The following is a 15,032-nucleotide window of genomic DNA, read 5'->3' on the forward strand; positions in this document are numbered from 1 at the left end:
TAGAATGGGGTGAGGGCTTTGGCTGGGGGTCTGTGCTCTGGGGTGGGGCTGGGGATGAGGGGCTTGGGGTGCAAGAGGAGGCTCCAGGCTGGAGCTGAGGCGTTCAGCATGTGGGAGCAGGCTCCGAGCTGGGGCAGGGGTGCAGGAGGGGGTGAGGGCTCTGGGGTGGGGCCGGGGATGAGGGGTTTGGCATGCGGGAGCAGCTGGGGGTGTGGGCTCTGGGGTGGGGCTGGGGATGAGGGTTTTGGGGGACAGGAGTAGGCTCAGGGCTGGGGCAGGGGGTTGGGGTGCAGGAGCGGGCTCAGGGCTGGGGCAAGGAGTTGGGGTGTGGGAGAAGGTGTGGGTGCGTGCTCCAGGAGGGAGTTTGGGTGCAGAAGGGGGCTTAGGGGGTTGGGGTGTGTGTGGGCACTGGGAGGAAGTTAGGGTGTGGGAGGGGGTTCCGACCTGGGGCAGGGGGTTGGAGTGTGGGCTCCAGCCAGGCAGCGCTTACTTCAGGCAGTTCCCAGTTGGTGGTGCAGCAGGGTTAAGGCAGGCTCCCTGGCTGCCCTGGCTCCATGTGATTCCCGGAAGCAGCGGCATGTCCGGCTCCCTAGGCGGAGGCGCAGCCAGGCGGCTCCACGTGCTGCCCCTGTCTGCAGGCGCTCCCCTGGCAGCTCCCATTGGCCGCGGTTCCCCTGTGCCTAGGAGCCGTACATGCTAACTGCTTCTGGGAGCCAGGGAACCCCGCTGCATTGCTGACCGGCACCGCCAGGGTCCCTTTTCGACCGGATGTTCTGATCGAAAACTGGATGCTTGGCAACCCTACCTGTGCACTATCCCACTGTGATACCAAGCCCCTTAAATTGTAGTTTTCCAGCTAGAGTTTTTGCATTAAAATGCCTCCCTTAGAGAGAAGCATAGAAAAAAGAAGCAATTATTTATACAGTCAAGTAACTTTACATGGATAAGAGTGTTTGATTAAGGAGCACTTTAAAGAAACTCCTTAAAAGCAGCTGAATGAATCCTAATATACGTTTGCAGTAATGTTTGGAGCTAGTTCAAATAAACATTTATTGGAACAACGAGGTAGGACTCAAATCACGGAGCAGCATCATTGGGTTTTTGGTCTCCCCCCCGCCGCTTTTCTTCACTTCTCCATAGGTACACTTTGTTCCAGCACCAAAAAAAAAAGCCTGAGCCTGAACTGTACTGACCCTCTGCAGCTGTTAAAGCCACTAAAGGCTTTTCTTAAAAGTCACTAAAAGCTGGAAGTGCTTGTGTGCTCATCCTGTCATGAAGCAGAAACTAACTCTCAGGGCCGGTCTACACTTAAAAAGTGGCCCTGGCACAGCTACGCTGCTGTAGTGCTACTATGCTAATGGGAGACCGTCTCCCGGCAGGGTAGTTAATCCACCTCTGTGAGAGGCAGTAGCTATGTTGGTGGGCGAAGCTCTCCTGCTGTCATGGTGCTGTCTTCACCAAGGTTTATAACTGCATCACTCAGGGGTGTGGGTTTTTCACACTCCCGAGCGACCTATTTATACCTGGGTACGTTTGAAGTGCAGACCTGGCCTCAGAAAGCCACTCACTTATCACACCAGTCACAACTAAGCAGCACAGCTAGAATTTCAGACACTTTCCACACACCAAGCAACTCAGGAAGCTCTTCTCCAAACCATTTAAATACCAAATCTGTTGGTGGGGATTTTAGAGCAGAAAGGGGGAAAAAAAGGCTACAAATTATTCATTGGGGATTATTCGCTCAACTCCAGTTCTAGAGCATGGGTTGTAGTTACTCATTGCTGCTCTATTCAACCAGTACTGGACACAAGCCACCCACAAATGATGATGGGAATGACAAAGAAGCCATAGCAGAAGATTAACCAAACACACCTACAATTTAGAAAGGTTAGATTTTTTTAACAGCATCGGGTGGCCCTGACTAAAATGCTTCCAAACACAGCCAGTTTCAAATGACTGATATAATAATAATACGTACGTCTTATCTATCACTTTTCATCAGTGGATTACAAAGCATCGAATGAAATAAGCTGTCACTATCCCCACTTTTTACAGATGGGGAAACTGAGGCACAGATGGGCAAAGTGATTTGCCCAAGGTTGCCTTGCAGGCCAGTGGCAGAGCCAGAAATAGGACCCAGGTTTCCTGCATCACAGTCCAGTACTTTATCCAATAGGATACATTGCCTCTTAAAATGCTGCCAACCTCTGCAGACATCTCAGCAGCTACTGTGATTACTTCCATTTTCGTGGTGAGCAGGAATTGAACCTCTGATCTCCACAGCTAAAACATAAGCTTTTACAGTTTGAGTTAAAGTAACAAGCCCTGTAGCTGGCAGCTACAATGGACTCAAGCACACATAATGCACTCTGAACAACGGGTTACACTATATGCTACCAAGTAGTGCAGAGATGGGATGTGATCTGGGCTGGTTTCAGGAGTCCAAACGAAGAGGTCAGGTGATGAGAAAAAGTTGGGCATGGTGGTTTTACGGTTATGGACCTGTTCAGTGTACGACCAGGTGCTAAATCACAACCCTGGGAAGACAATCAAACGGGATGATACAATTGTGGGGCCTTAAAGTTCCACCGGCCTTCGAGGCCAAGACTCAGGGTCGTTCAATGGACTTCACCCTCCAGCGAGGGGGCATTGCAAAGCTTTCCAGATAGTACATCCCAAACCATACAGGAGTGTGAACGTAGCAGGATGTTCTGTCCCAGGAGTAAGGGCTTGTCTACACGGGATGCTATTGTGTGACACGCCAGGGTGTGAACCTACAGCACATTACCTTGCTGCATAATAATATCCCATCGGGACACTGCTACACTGCAGTGAACATTGGCGAGTGCACTTCGACCTATTGTCCTTACCAACGGGGCCGGCTCCAGCATTTCTGCCGCCCCAAGCAAAAAAAAAAAAAAAAAGCCGCGATCGCAATCGCGACCGGCGGCGGCAATTGGGGAAAACAAAAACAAGCAAACAAAAAAAGCCGCAATCAGCGGCGGCAGTTCGGCGGCAGGTCCTTTGCTCCTAGAGGGAGCGAGGGACCTGCCGCCCCTTAATTGCTGCACGTGCCGCCCCTCTCCCTTGGCCGCCCCAAGCACCTGCTTGTTAAGCTGGTGCCTGGAGCCGGCCCTGCTTACCAAGTGCCAAAGCGCACTCCGCTGCAACGCAGTGAAAGTCATGGTGTCCACACGGGACGTTACTGCGCAGCAAGCTGGTCCACTGTAGATTCACACCCTGGCTTGCCGCACAGTAATGTCCTGTGTAGACAGGCCCTAGTTTGGAAGGACAAATAAACCAAAAGGAGTCCACCCCCAGTAGCTAGGGACATTCAGATAGCAGAAATGAGTCGCAGATTGCAAATCTGGATGCCGCTTGAAAGCCATTAAACCTGCAAGTTTTGTACGTAGAAAGATGGGCACATTGAAGAAAATTTCTGATTCAAATTCAATGTTAAGTCCTTCAGGGCGGAGTCTATATCTGTATCTGTGTGTACAATGCCCCGCACAAAGGGGCCCCGATTCAAACTGGGCCTCTGGAGACTACCGCTATGTAAATAATAGTTACATATCCCCAAATGACATGTTACGGTTGGAAAGTTGCACACCCAAAATGACAGACATGAGGCTGGCTGTGCTCCAGTGGGCAAAACACAGGCGAGAAGTGGCCATTTTCAACAGTCCCGGTGCAAAAGGCATGGGGACAGGAATATCCCTGTGCCAGACTTTCAAGTCCTGAGGTAAACGAGGCAGGCCTTAGAGCCCGATTAAAAAAAGGTTAGAACATTATTTGTAATGGAACATGTTAGGTGACCTAAATATATCGGTTCCTAGTGCCCCCCCATGATGATTTCTAGCCTCTGCAGTTGTCCTCTAGTCTAAGGTATGTCTACACAGCAAAAACACGCAGTTACTAGTCTCAGGTCAACTGACTCAGCCTTGTGCTGCGGGGCTAGAAATAGCAGTACAGACATTTGGACTCGGATTGGAGCCTCTGAGGCCCTCCCCCCTTGCTGTGTCTCTGAATGTCTACACTGCAATGTTTAGCCCTGCGGCACGAGCCCTGCGAGCCGCAGTCTGTTGAACAGGGCTCGGAGACTCACTGCCGCAGGTCTTTTTTGCTGTGTAGATGTACCTTAAGAAACATAACATGTCTGCCCAAGTCCTTGATGAAATCCAAACAAATTAATTGCTTATGCACATAAGCATATGCACATTGTGGTGAAGAATTCAGGAGTCCAGGGATAATTCCACAGCTGATGGGTACAGGGCAAAGCTTTGAAGTTTTAGTCAGGTCTCATATTTGTACTTGGAACATTCCACGGGCAAAATATCTGCCCCCGTGAGGGAGCTGAGCACCAGCTATGAGACAGTGCAGCTGAGGTCAGGAAAGCGACGTGACTAAAAATGGCCCCGTCTTACTCAGCAGATCTGCTTCCTCTGTGTCCCTGGATCATATCTGCTCATTATCCTGACCCAAAAGACTTTTCTCCCATTAGCCCAGCAGAGGCAGAGAGAAGCAGCTGTAAGTATGGGCTAAGTGTGGTGCAACACACACAATGCCGCACGCCTTGAAGGGATCCTGCTTTGTCAATGCCGCAGCATGTGCCCCTTCCCCCACCAAAAGTCCCTGGAAGATGAACTGTGGGTCCCAGTTACCAAAACTTTCCCCAACTCCATTCTCACTGATGAAACACTTCTAACACCCTCCTCCTCTGTTGACACTAAGCTCTTCTGCATCTCTCTATATGCAAGTACCCTGGCCCACACCTGCCTTCCAAACCCTCCCACCCCAAATATAGGGAATTTTGACTAAAGGCCTGAAGGTTTGAATTCACAGAGGGCCTGGCAGAACACAGAAGCTGGCCCTAGAACAAAATCGACTATGGCAGAGGGAGCCAGATCCTGGCGGCAGAGTTCCTTTACTACTGCTGGGGATGAGAGGAGTTGGTTTTTCAGATCCTGGGGGGAGACTGCGTTGCTGTCAGTTAAAAGGAATCCAAAAAATATGTTTTGATTTTGATTTTTTTAACTTGCAAACTGAACATAGTTGCTAAGACATCACAGAGGCAAAATAAAGATGGTGTCACTATTGCAGAGTACTTTAAGGGCCAGGTGCTAAAATTAATAGGAATATGCCGCCACCTGGTGATTTCTGTTACTGCACCTTCTCAGGGTTCATTTACATATGTTCCTCCCATTTCTCACTGTTTCAGATGGAGATAGACTCTGTCTGTCATAATATCCATCTGCAGGAACTTAAAGGGACACTAGCACAGTGTGTGCTTGGAAGTGCTGCCTCAGGGTTACATCCATTGCAGAGCTGTTCCTGTGACGTGCTGAGGGCCCTCAACTTCAGTGGGAGCTCATCACCTCACAGGATTTGCTCTGCACCATGCTGGATCCACTTCCTAACTACCTGCTGACAAACCAGCTGCAGAGAGACAATTCAATTGACAGCAGGATACCAAGGGAGAAAAAATAACTTTTGAAGTGGTAATGAGAGTGGCCCATTTCAGACAGTTGACAAGAAGGTGTGAATAACAGTAGGGGGAAATTAGTATTGGAGAAATTAGGTTTAGGTTTTCTAATGACCCAACCACTCCCAGTCTTTATTCAGGCCTAATTTGCTGGTGTCCAGTTTGCAAATTAATTCCAGTTCTGCGGTTTCATGTTGGAGTCCGTTTTTGAAGTTTTTTTGTTGAAGAATTGCCACTTTTAGGTCTGTTATTTAGTCACCAGGGAGATTGAAGTGTTCTCCTACTGGTTTTTGAATGTTATGATTCCTGACGTCAGATGTGTGTCCATTTATTCTTTTGCATAGAGACTGTCCGGTTTGGCCAATGTACATGGCAGAGGGGCATTGCTGGCATATGATGGCATATACCACATTGGTAGATGTGCAGGTGAACGAGCCCCTGATGGTGTGGCTGATGTGGTTAGGTCTTATGATGGTGTCCCTTAAATAGATATGTGGACAGAGTTGGCACCGGGGTTTGTTGCAGGGTTTGGTTCCTGGGTTGGTGTTTTTGTTGTGTGGTGTGTAGTTGCTGGTGAGTATTTGCTTCAGGTTGGGGGGCTGTCTGTAAGCAAGGACTGGCCTGTCCCCCAAGGTCTGGGAGAGTGAGGGATCGTCCTTCAGGATAGGTTGTAGTAGATAAGAATCCCATCATGACCCAACCAGCACATACAGCACTGAACAGTAAAGGCTGAAGTAATGCTAAGTGGGGAGAACTTACAAGACCCATCACCTTGTCCTCTGTCAAGGGCATCTGTCCTCTGGCTTTTAATGAAGGCTTGGGAATCATGCTGGATTCATTATTGACCTTGGACCCTCAAATAGGGGCAGTCACCAGAATTGCCTTATTCCATACATTCCCCTCCACGACGAGCTTGTCACAACTAGAGCTGAGAGGAAAATGTACATCTCCCCTCTCTCCCCCCCGGCAAATTTCAACTGTTTGTCAAAGAATTGAAAATGTTCACTTATCGGCTGGAAAGTCTGAGATGAAAACTCAACGAGCTGCAGAAAGCAGATGCTTTTAGGGGGAAATAATAATTTAGTTGAAAACCCCAAGTTTCCATCAAAAAACAGTTTGTACTGAAAATGTTCATCCAACCCTAGTCACCACAATGCATGAATTTGTCACCTCCCGGTTGGACTGTTGCAGTTCCTGCCATTTGGATCCGGGGAGGGGGGGTGGGGGGAGGGAATCTGTTGCATAACCCAGCCACCCACTGCTAAAAAAAATGTCACTCAGAGTTACAACAGTAGTTGGCAGCTATGACATAGCTACATACACCACACTGAGGAGGAATCTGCTGGGACTCCGGCCATAGGCCCTCCACACCAAAAGCAGCTGTTCTAATCACTTAATGGAGAGTGGTTTGGGAAACAGTCTATGCATGGCACACGAAGTGCAGGATAGGACACCAGGCCCCTGGATGAAGTGTTAGTTATGATCTTGGGGGGAAAAGGACAAGTAGCATGTAAAGTTCCCTTTCAGGGTGATCAACCTGCTTGGCACAGGGCCTCCCTTTAGGTAGAAATTGAATCACCAATTTAGCCTGTCAGAAGAAAATAAAAGCTAGACAAAATTCAACCCCCTTTCGTGAGGCCTGGAAAAGGCAACGTTAAAGCTCACACTGCACCGGAGCCCGCCCATCCCTCGTCACAACTATTAACACGCCATCACCAAACCACTGACAGTACAACACAGTGCCCAGCAATGCACATTAGCATTCACTGGTAGATTGGCCATTGCTACTGATAGGGGGCATTTAGAAATAAAGACACCACAAAACAATGCAATCTCTTTAACAATCTCCTGGTTGCCAACTCTCTGGAACGTTCTGAGCACGGTGATGTCAGCCCTGCTGCAGGGTCTCTCAGCCGCACATCTGCTCCAACCCTACCCAGCAGTTAATTCCCCCCTGTCCCCGCAGCCCACAAATAATTCTCAGTGCTGGTGCTAGCCCATTCGGGACCCTAAGCAGGAATATTCCCCCCCACATACACACACAACACACTAATAATTAATAGGGGCCCTAAGCAATTGCTTAGTCTGCTTATGCCTAGTGGCAGCTCTGATTCCTGTCCCTCATCAGTTCTGTCCATAGAATCATAGAAGATTAGAGTTGGAAGAGACCTCAGGAGGTCATCTAGTCCAAACCCCTGTTCAAAATAGGACCAACCCCAACTAAATCATCCCAGCCGGGGCTTTGTCAAGCCAGGCCTTAAAAACCTCTAAGGATGGAGATTCCACCACCTCCCTAGCTAACCCATTCCATTGCTTCACCACCATCCTAGTGAAATAGTTTTTCCTAATATACAACCTAGACCTCCCCCACTGCAACTTGAAGCCATTGCTCCTTGTTCTGTCATCTGCCATCACTGAGAACAGCCTAGCTCCATCCTCTTTGGAACCCCCCTTCAGGTAGTTGAAGGTTGCAATCACATCCCCCCCCCCCCCACTCTTCTCTTCTGCAGACTAAATAAGCCCAGTTCCCTCAGCCTCTCCTCATAAGTCATAATCATTTTCGTTGCCCTCTGCTGGACTTTCTCCAATTTGTCCACGTCCTTTCTGTAGTGGGGGGCCCCAAACTGGACACAGTACTCCAGATGTGGCCTCACCAATGCCAAATAGAGGGGAATAATCACTTCCCTCCATCTGCTGGCAATGCTCCTACTAATGCAGCCCAATATGTCATTAGCCTTCTTGGCAACAAGGGCACACTGTTGACTCATATCCAGCTTTTTGTCCACTATAATCCCCAGATCCTTTTCTGCAGAACTGCTGCTTAGCCAGTTGGTCCCCAGTCTGTAGCAGTGCCTGGGATTCTTCCATCCTAAGTGCAAGACTCTGCACTTGTCCTTGTTGAATCTCATCAGATTTCTTCTGGTCCAATCCTCCAATTTGTCTAGGTCACTCTGGACCCTATCCCTACCCTCCAGCGTATCTACCTCTCCCCCCAGCTTAGTGTCATCCACAAACTTGCCCCAGCTTGAACCAGCACCTTCTTATTCCCCTCCCCGCCACAAAAGTTCTGTCCCACAGCTTCCTCTCTGCTCCTTCTGGGTTCTTCACGCTCCCTGTCCCAGGTCCAGGGGATAGCTGCAGCAGGCTCCTCTCTTCCCCTTCACAGGCCGGGTTTTGCAGAGAGTTGGCGGAAGGAGCAGAGGAGCCATCCCATTACTCCCAGGAGGGACCAACCAACCAGCTATGTGCTTTGCATCCTGTGGCAAGAGTCACACTTGGGATTGATGTGCCAAAGAACTCCAGAGAGCCAGAAATGATGTTAACAGGTCTGAAATCGGGAATTCTCCACCCTGGGGTATTTTATACACATGTAACACCCAGGAACACACACATTCTAATCTAAGCCACTGTCCTGCTATATGGGAATCATGTGTCCCTCTGGAGCTGGTGACCCTGTCACAGAGTCCCCCCTCCTGCCTTGGGGAGGCACTGCAGGCATTCCCTGCCTCAGTTTCCTCCTCAGAGAGGAAGAGGGCCTCCCTATACCCAGATCACTGTGGGTCTTGTAGCTTCCCCTCCCCAGCTGAGTCACTAAACAAATTTAACCCCTTCCAGGATAGCAGAAAACAAAAGGTTCTTCTGCCCCTGGTGGGTTACTCTTCAGTCCACCCTCTGGGCTCAACTCTCAGCCCCTTTGGGGCTACCTCTAAGCCCTTCCTTGCTCTGCTAGAGCGCTAACTCACAGGCTGTTTTCTCTGGAGTCCAGTTCTGAGCCTACCACCTCCTGGAGACTCCTGCTTCCTACAGACACTACCCCAGAACCTCCCACAAGGGGCCTAAGCTGCTTCCTGTAATTCTGCCCTAAACGAATAATATGACAGCAGCTGGTGTGAGTCAATCACAACTTCTCCCCAGGCCCCCCACTGCTCTGAGGGACAGAGTCCATTGCTGCATCCCATCCCTTCTTCGGGGGGAAATCTTACTCCCTACATGTGTCTGGCCAGCCTGTCAGGGGACAGCGCTGACTCCATCTACAGCACCTCACCCAGGCAACGGGGGAACAGCCCTCCATGCACCCAGAGAATCCAGCTATACAAGGGTGGGGTGAGGGGGTTCTTTTCTCTCCTACTCTCCCATGGGGGGAGGGGCACTTTAAGGGACAATCTAGCCCACAATCTGTTGTAACATAAAAGAGCATTCAGTGGTTTCAGGAGCATTCCAGTGCATGCATGCGTCAGGGAGCGAGAGAATATTATTTGGCCTTTCAAAGATGCTGAATTATGGCCATGTCCTGGAGCTTAGAGGATATTCAGCCTCGTTAGAGCTGATTTAAATAACTTCTGAGAATACAAACAGCCAATGGTGCTGTATTTAAACGAAAAACAGCCAACCTTTGGCATCAGCACCCATCCTCGGCCTGAGGATCGGGGGAAGGTTATAGGCAGCTGACTTTTCTTTCTTGGGGCTAAGAATATGATCCTTCCTTAATAACTATGGTCCCAACCATACAGCAGACCGAATCCAACTCTGCTGATAACTGTTGCGTCCTGGGTTACCGCACAGAGAATGGCTAGCGATGTACATAACAGTGACCTTTGCTGATCAGGACTGCTCTGCATGGGTAGCCTCGCGGCCCTGGCAAAAATCCTGAATAGGGCTGGCCGGGAAATAAGATCACCGGTTTGTAAAAATGTGAGGTCTTGATCCAATTTGTTTCCATTCTGATGCAGAACAAAACTGAACCCTTTTGAAATTTTTCAAGAGAAAACCAGAGAGAGGGTGAAAAAGCTATTGGCTATGCTGGGGTGGGTCTCACTCTCTCTGGTTTCGATCAGAAATCCTGGCCTTGCAAAACCTTCCTAATGAAGGAACGTTAGATGAAACTGATGGAGGCTGCTCTGTTTGACTCAAAGCAGGGAATTGAAGCTTGTTTTCCCATACCCTAGGTTAGGGTCCTACCCACTGGGCTACAGAGTCAGTCTCTCTAGCCCACTGACTAATTATTTATACAAAGTGGAACATGTCTAGCGCTCCTTTTGGAACTGTTCCACTTTGTATGAAAAAAAATGAAATAGTCAGTGGGCTGGAGAGAGATTGACTCTGTAGCCCAGTGGGCAGGGCGTTCACCTAGAATGTGGGGGTTCAAGGCCCTTGTCTGAATCAAGCAGATACCCTGGGTCTTCCACATTCTGGGTGAGTGTCCCAACCTCTGGGCTCTCTTGTTTTGACTAGATTTAGTTGTGGTTGGTCCTGCTTTGAGCAGGGGGTTGGACTAGATGACCTCCTGAGGTCTCTTCATTTTCTATGATTCTATGCTCCTCTGTGAGGGGAAAGGAAGTAAGAGAGGGCTTGTGGGGCTATAGAGTAATGGAGGTCTTTTCTTTCCTGTCACCTGGGGGGACGCACTAAGAATGGTCTCTATACAGCACTGAAGCCAAGAGCTCAGCAGGATTCAGTAAGAAGTCAGACATGTCTATGGATAACAATTATCCAGGTCTATCACAGTTTCCCAAAGGGATATACTCTTCAGGGAATACATCAGCCCCTAATTACTGGAAGTCAGGAAGAAACTTTCCCCGGGGAAAGGTTATACCATAACTGTGGGGATGTCTTGCATCTTCCTGTGAAGCAGCTGGCACCAACCACTGTTGGTAAAAGGGTGCCGGACAAGATGGACCCACTGGTCTGATCGAGTGGGGCAATTCCTATGATCCTAGTACATATAAAATACCTTCTGCTGGCTTACCCCTAAACAGCCTGCCTTCTATCCAACTAGGTATTTCTAATGCACTCATCACCATGGTGTCTGGCCTCCCTGGCTTGAATGAAAGAGAATCCCAGTTCAGATATGCTAACCCCTGCATCTGACAGTTAGAAGTTGAAGCACACAGTGGGCTACATTCTCTCCATTATAACCATGCCATCTCACTAAAGCCAAGGTCATTGCATGGGCGTCACTTAGGGCAGATTTAGGCCTGATGTTTTTGCATGCTTTCCATTAGACTCACACAGCAGCAACTGCCGCAAACGCCAACTGACAGCAAAGCAGAAGTGGCCACTCCAGCTACCCTGTTCCCCTCCTTCATGTTGTATCCCTGCTCGTCCGTTACCCTCTGGAGATCTACATAGCAATATTTCATTTCTGCAAGTGAGAAAATTCAATAAAAACATCCACCATAAAAGCAAGAAAACTGCTTTTATTCACCAAAGCCTTTAGTTAGACAGAGGACCTTGGTAGTGGTGGTGGTGGGGGGGGGGGGGTGAAATGGTGGCAGGGCAGAACATGAACAATTCCCCAGTCACTACATGCATGCGTGTTTAAGTTCCTTCATTGCAGAGGCAGAACATGTACGTATCCTTGGGGGGCTATTTCTGGCATGACGAATATCCCTCTAAAGTGAAAGGTCCCAGTGCAGCAGCGTGAGGTTCTCTCTGAGTGATCCAGCCTGGCCTAAGAGAACAGATTCCTGCAGAGAAAGGAAATGAGTAGGGGCTTCCATTCCCTCTTAGGGACACAGCAGCCAGGATTCCTGATCACAGAACCATTGGTCCTACTTCTCCTCTGTCCCCGTCTCCTTCCCACTCACCATCTGTGACCTGCAGGAGTGCAGCCACTCTGCAAGAGTTGTTGGGAGCCTGCCTCCCTCTCCACCTATGCAATGAAGCTGCCTTAGCTCAGCTGCATCCAGGATGAGCCAGAGGGGCAGGACTTACCCCTAATTCTTCAATCTTTTTGTTTTCCTTGTTAAAAATGCATATAAAAAGCACCTCCAGATACAGGCTATTTCAGGATCACTATTAATTTCACACATGTTTAATGCACACAGAAGAGACCCCTGGCTGGAAAGTGAAAAGGTTAAAGCCAGCATAATCCAGTATAAGAATTTTGCCATTGTCTCCTGGCTGATCTTGGGCAAGCTCCTTTCCCTCTCTCTCTGTCAGGGTCCCAACAAGGGCAGTCAGGGGCAAGGGGAAAAACAGTGGCAAACCTGAGACCAGTAATAGTCAAGGAGTTCAGTCAGTTCCAGATCAGGGGCAATACTGAAGGTCAGAGTTCAAGTCACGTTTCAGGGTCCAAGTCAGGAAGTGAAGTCCAAAACAAGATGAGGTCAAGCCAGGAGCTCAAGAGCATAGAACAGGAATAGTTACAGCAGCTACAGAAGATCCATACTGTTGTCTGGACCCTTCCTGGAATGCACTTTACAATGATGACCTAATTCCTCGTCACAAAACACCCTAGTGACACAGGGAGGAATTATTATCTCCAATTTACAGGTGGGAAACTGAGGCACGGAGACACTGACAGTTTGTCTACACGGCGAGTCAGCATGCGGCAAGCTGATGCGCTGTAAATTCACACCGTGGCTTGCCACGCATGATTCGCTCCGTAGACAAGCCTTATGTGACATGGCCAAGGTCTGCGTCAGGGATAGGACTAGAACCCAGTTCCTCTGACCACTAAAAATGTGCTGTAACTGGAAGAACACCCTTCCACACTCTCCTTTATTTGACCACCATCCTCCAGCTCCCATCTTGTGGCCATTGTCAGGAACTGGGCCCAGTAGCAGAGCCAGTCTCTGGGCAACCTAATGAGGACAGCTGGCCTGTAGCAGGCTGCCTGATCAGCCACACTGCCAGATCGGTGGGAAGAGTCAGACGACCGGCTCTTAAGCCCAGCATCAGTAGAAGTTCAGTGGTTGCTCAAAGCATTCACCCATGGTTGTGATAGCACCTGGGCCTGCTTGCGCCCAGGCATTCACCCGGCCCTGCTTCTGCCTGGACCTCAGCCCTACCCCAGCCTGCCTCACTCCAGGTAATCCAGATCTGACCCTCAGCTTCAATTCCTGGCAACCGACTCCTGCTCTGACAACTGGGTATGAGTGGTCACTGACAGCAACCTTCCTGTTAACTGAAGATAGCTGGACACTGCTAACACTAGATGCTGTCGGAGAATTAGCAGAGGAACTCCCTGTAAAGCAATGGGAATCTCATGAGCCCTTGAAGCAAGGGACTGAACTTGAGGCACTGAACTGAAATGGCCATTCAAGACGCTTCCATTTTGTGGCCCTAGCTAATATGAAACTCCTTCTAGGCTGCAGTGCAGCTAGAAACAAAAGAAGCGCTAACAGGTGAGGACAACAGTTCTGTTTTGCAGCAACATTAGAGGCTTTGAAATTTGTTTGTGTCCCGCACTGAAATTAAACAAAACCTTTCCGATGTTGTCACAAAACGGAATGGTGTTGAAACATTCATTTTCAGCTTTAGAAAAATATGTTTTTTGGTTCTGCTCTCTCTCTTTCTGGTCACATCTGACCAGAGAGACCAGAACCTCAGAAATCTTCCAGATGAAGTCTGTCTTTGAAATCAATGCACCTTCACCAAACTTTTCAGCTTAATCAAAACCAGCATATTCCATCGAAAACTGTTAATTGAAAATGTTCCAACCAGCTCTAGTTGACGAGATAAGGACATCACCCATTCTGGTTCCAAACCTTTGTAAGGTAAAGCAGTTGCTGCTTTCTCTAGCCTGGGGATTTACAACCTTCTTTCATTTGCAGACCCCTAAAAAATTTCAAATGGAGGTGCAGACATAGTCTGCAGACCTCCAATTGCTGCATGTTCTGCATCTCTGATTGGTAAAGGGCACCCTTGCACCCTAGTTTTACAGAACTCTCAGAGCACCACGAATTAACTGGGGCACTGAATCAGCGAGGCTAGCTCCCTTTAAGGTGGTGAGACCCAGATGTTCTAAGCATCATTTTTGTAATACATTGGAGCTCACGCAAGTTCATCTTGCCACCATGTAAAACATAATCTGCCTCAAAGTGGCTTTTCCAGGCATGTTACCTTGATCTTTAAGGGTACATACCCACCTTTTATGCAGGCGATTTGACTGCAGGTACACATCCAAATAGCTGACCTCTGAATACCTGACTGCAGGTGGAAGAAGGATGGTGTTATGTTTAAGACATAGGCCTGGGACTTGGGAGACCTGGCTTTAATTCCTGGCTCTATCACAGATTCCCAGTGTGAACTTGGGCCAGGACATAATCTCTCTATGTCTCAGGCTACGTCTACATTACAGCTTACGTCGCTCTGTGTGTGAATAAATCACCTCCCTGAGCGACGTAAGTTTCACGAACAAAAGCACCAGTGTGCACAGTTCTATGTCGGTGGAAGAGCTTCTCCCAGCGATATCGCTACCGCAGCTCATGGGGGCTGGAATCATTAAGCTGATGGGTGAGCTCTTTAATGTAGCCGCTCTAAACCAATGGGAGAGCTCTCTCCTGTCGACTTAGAGCAGCTACATTGCAGAGCTTACTGCTGTAAACTCTCTTGTGTTGCCATAGCCTCAGATTCCTGTTGGTAAAGTAAAGATCATTGTTTGTCATTTCTATTTAAATTGCTAGTTGTTATGGTCAGGGACTGTTTCTCACAGTGAGTTTCCACAGCACCCAGCACAATGGAGAGGTGACCCAGACTGGGGGCCTCTAGAGGCTATTGTAACAGGGTGGCTTGCCCTTAAGGGCTGGAGGGCCTGGGGCTACCA

This window comes from Emys orbicularis, chromosome 12 (genome assembly GCF_028017835.1).
Source record: "Emys orbicularis isolate rEmyOrb1 chromosome 12, rEmyOrb1.hap1, whole genome shotgun sequence".
NCBI lineage: Eukaryota > Metazoa > Chordata > Testudines > Emydidae > Emys > Emys orbicularis.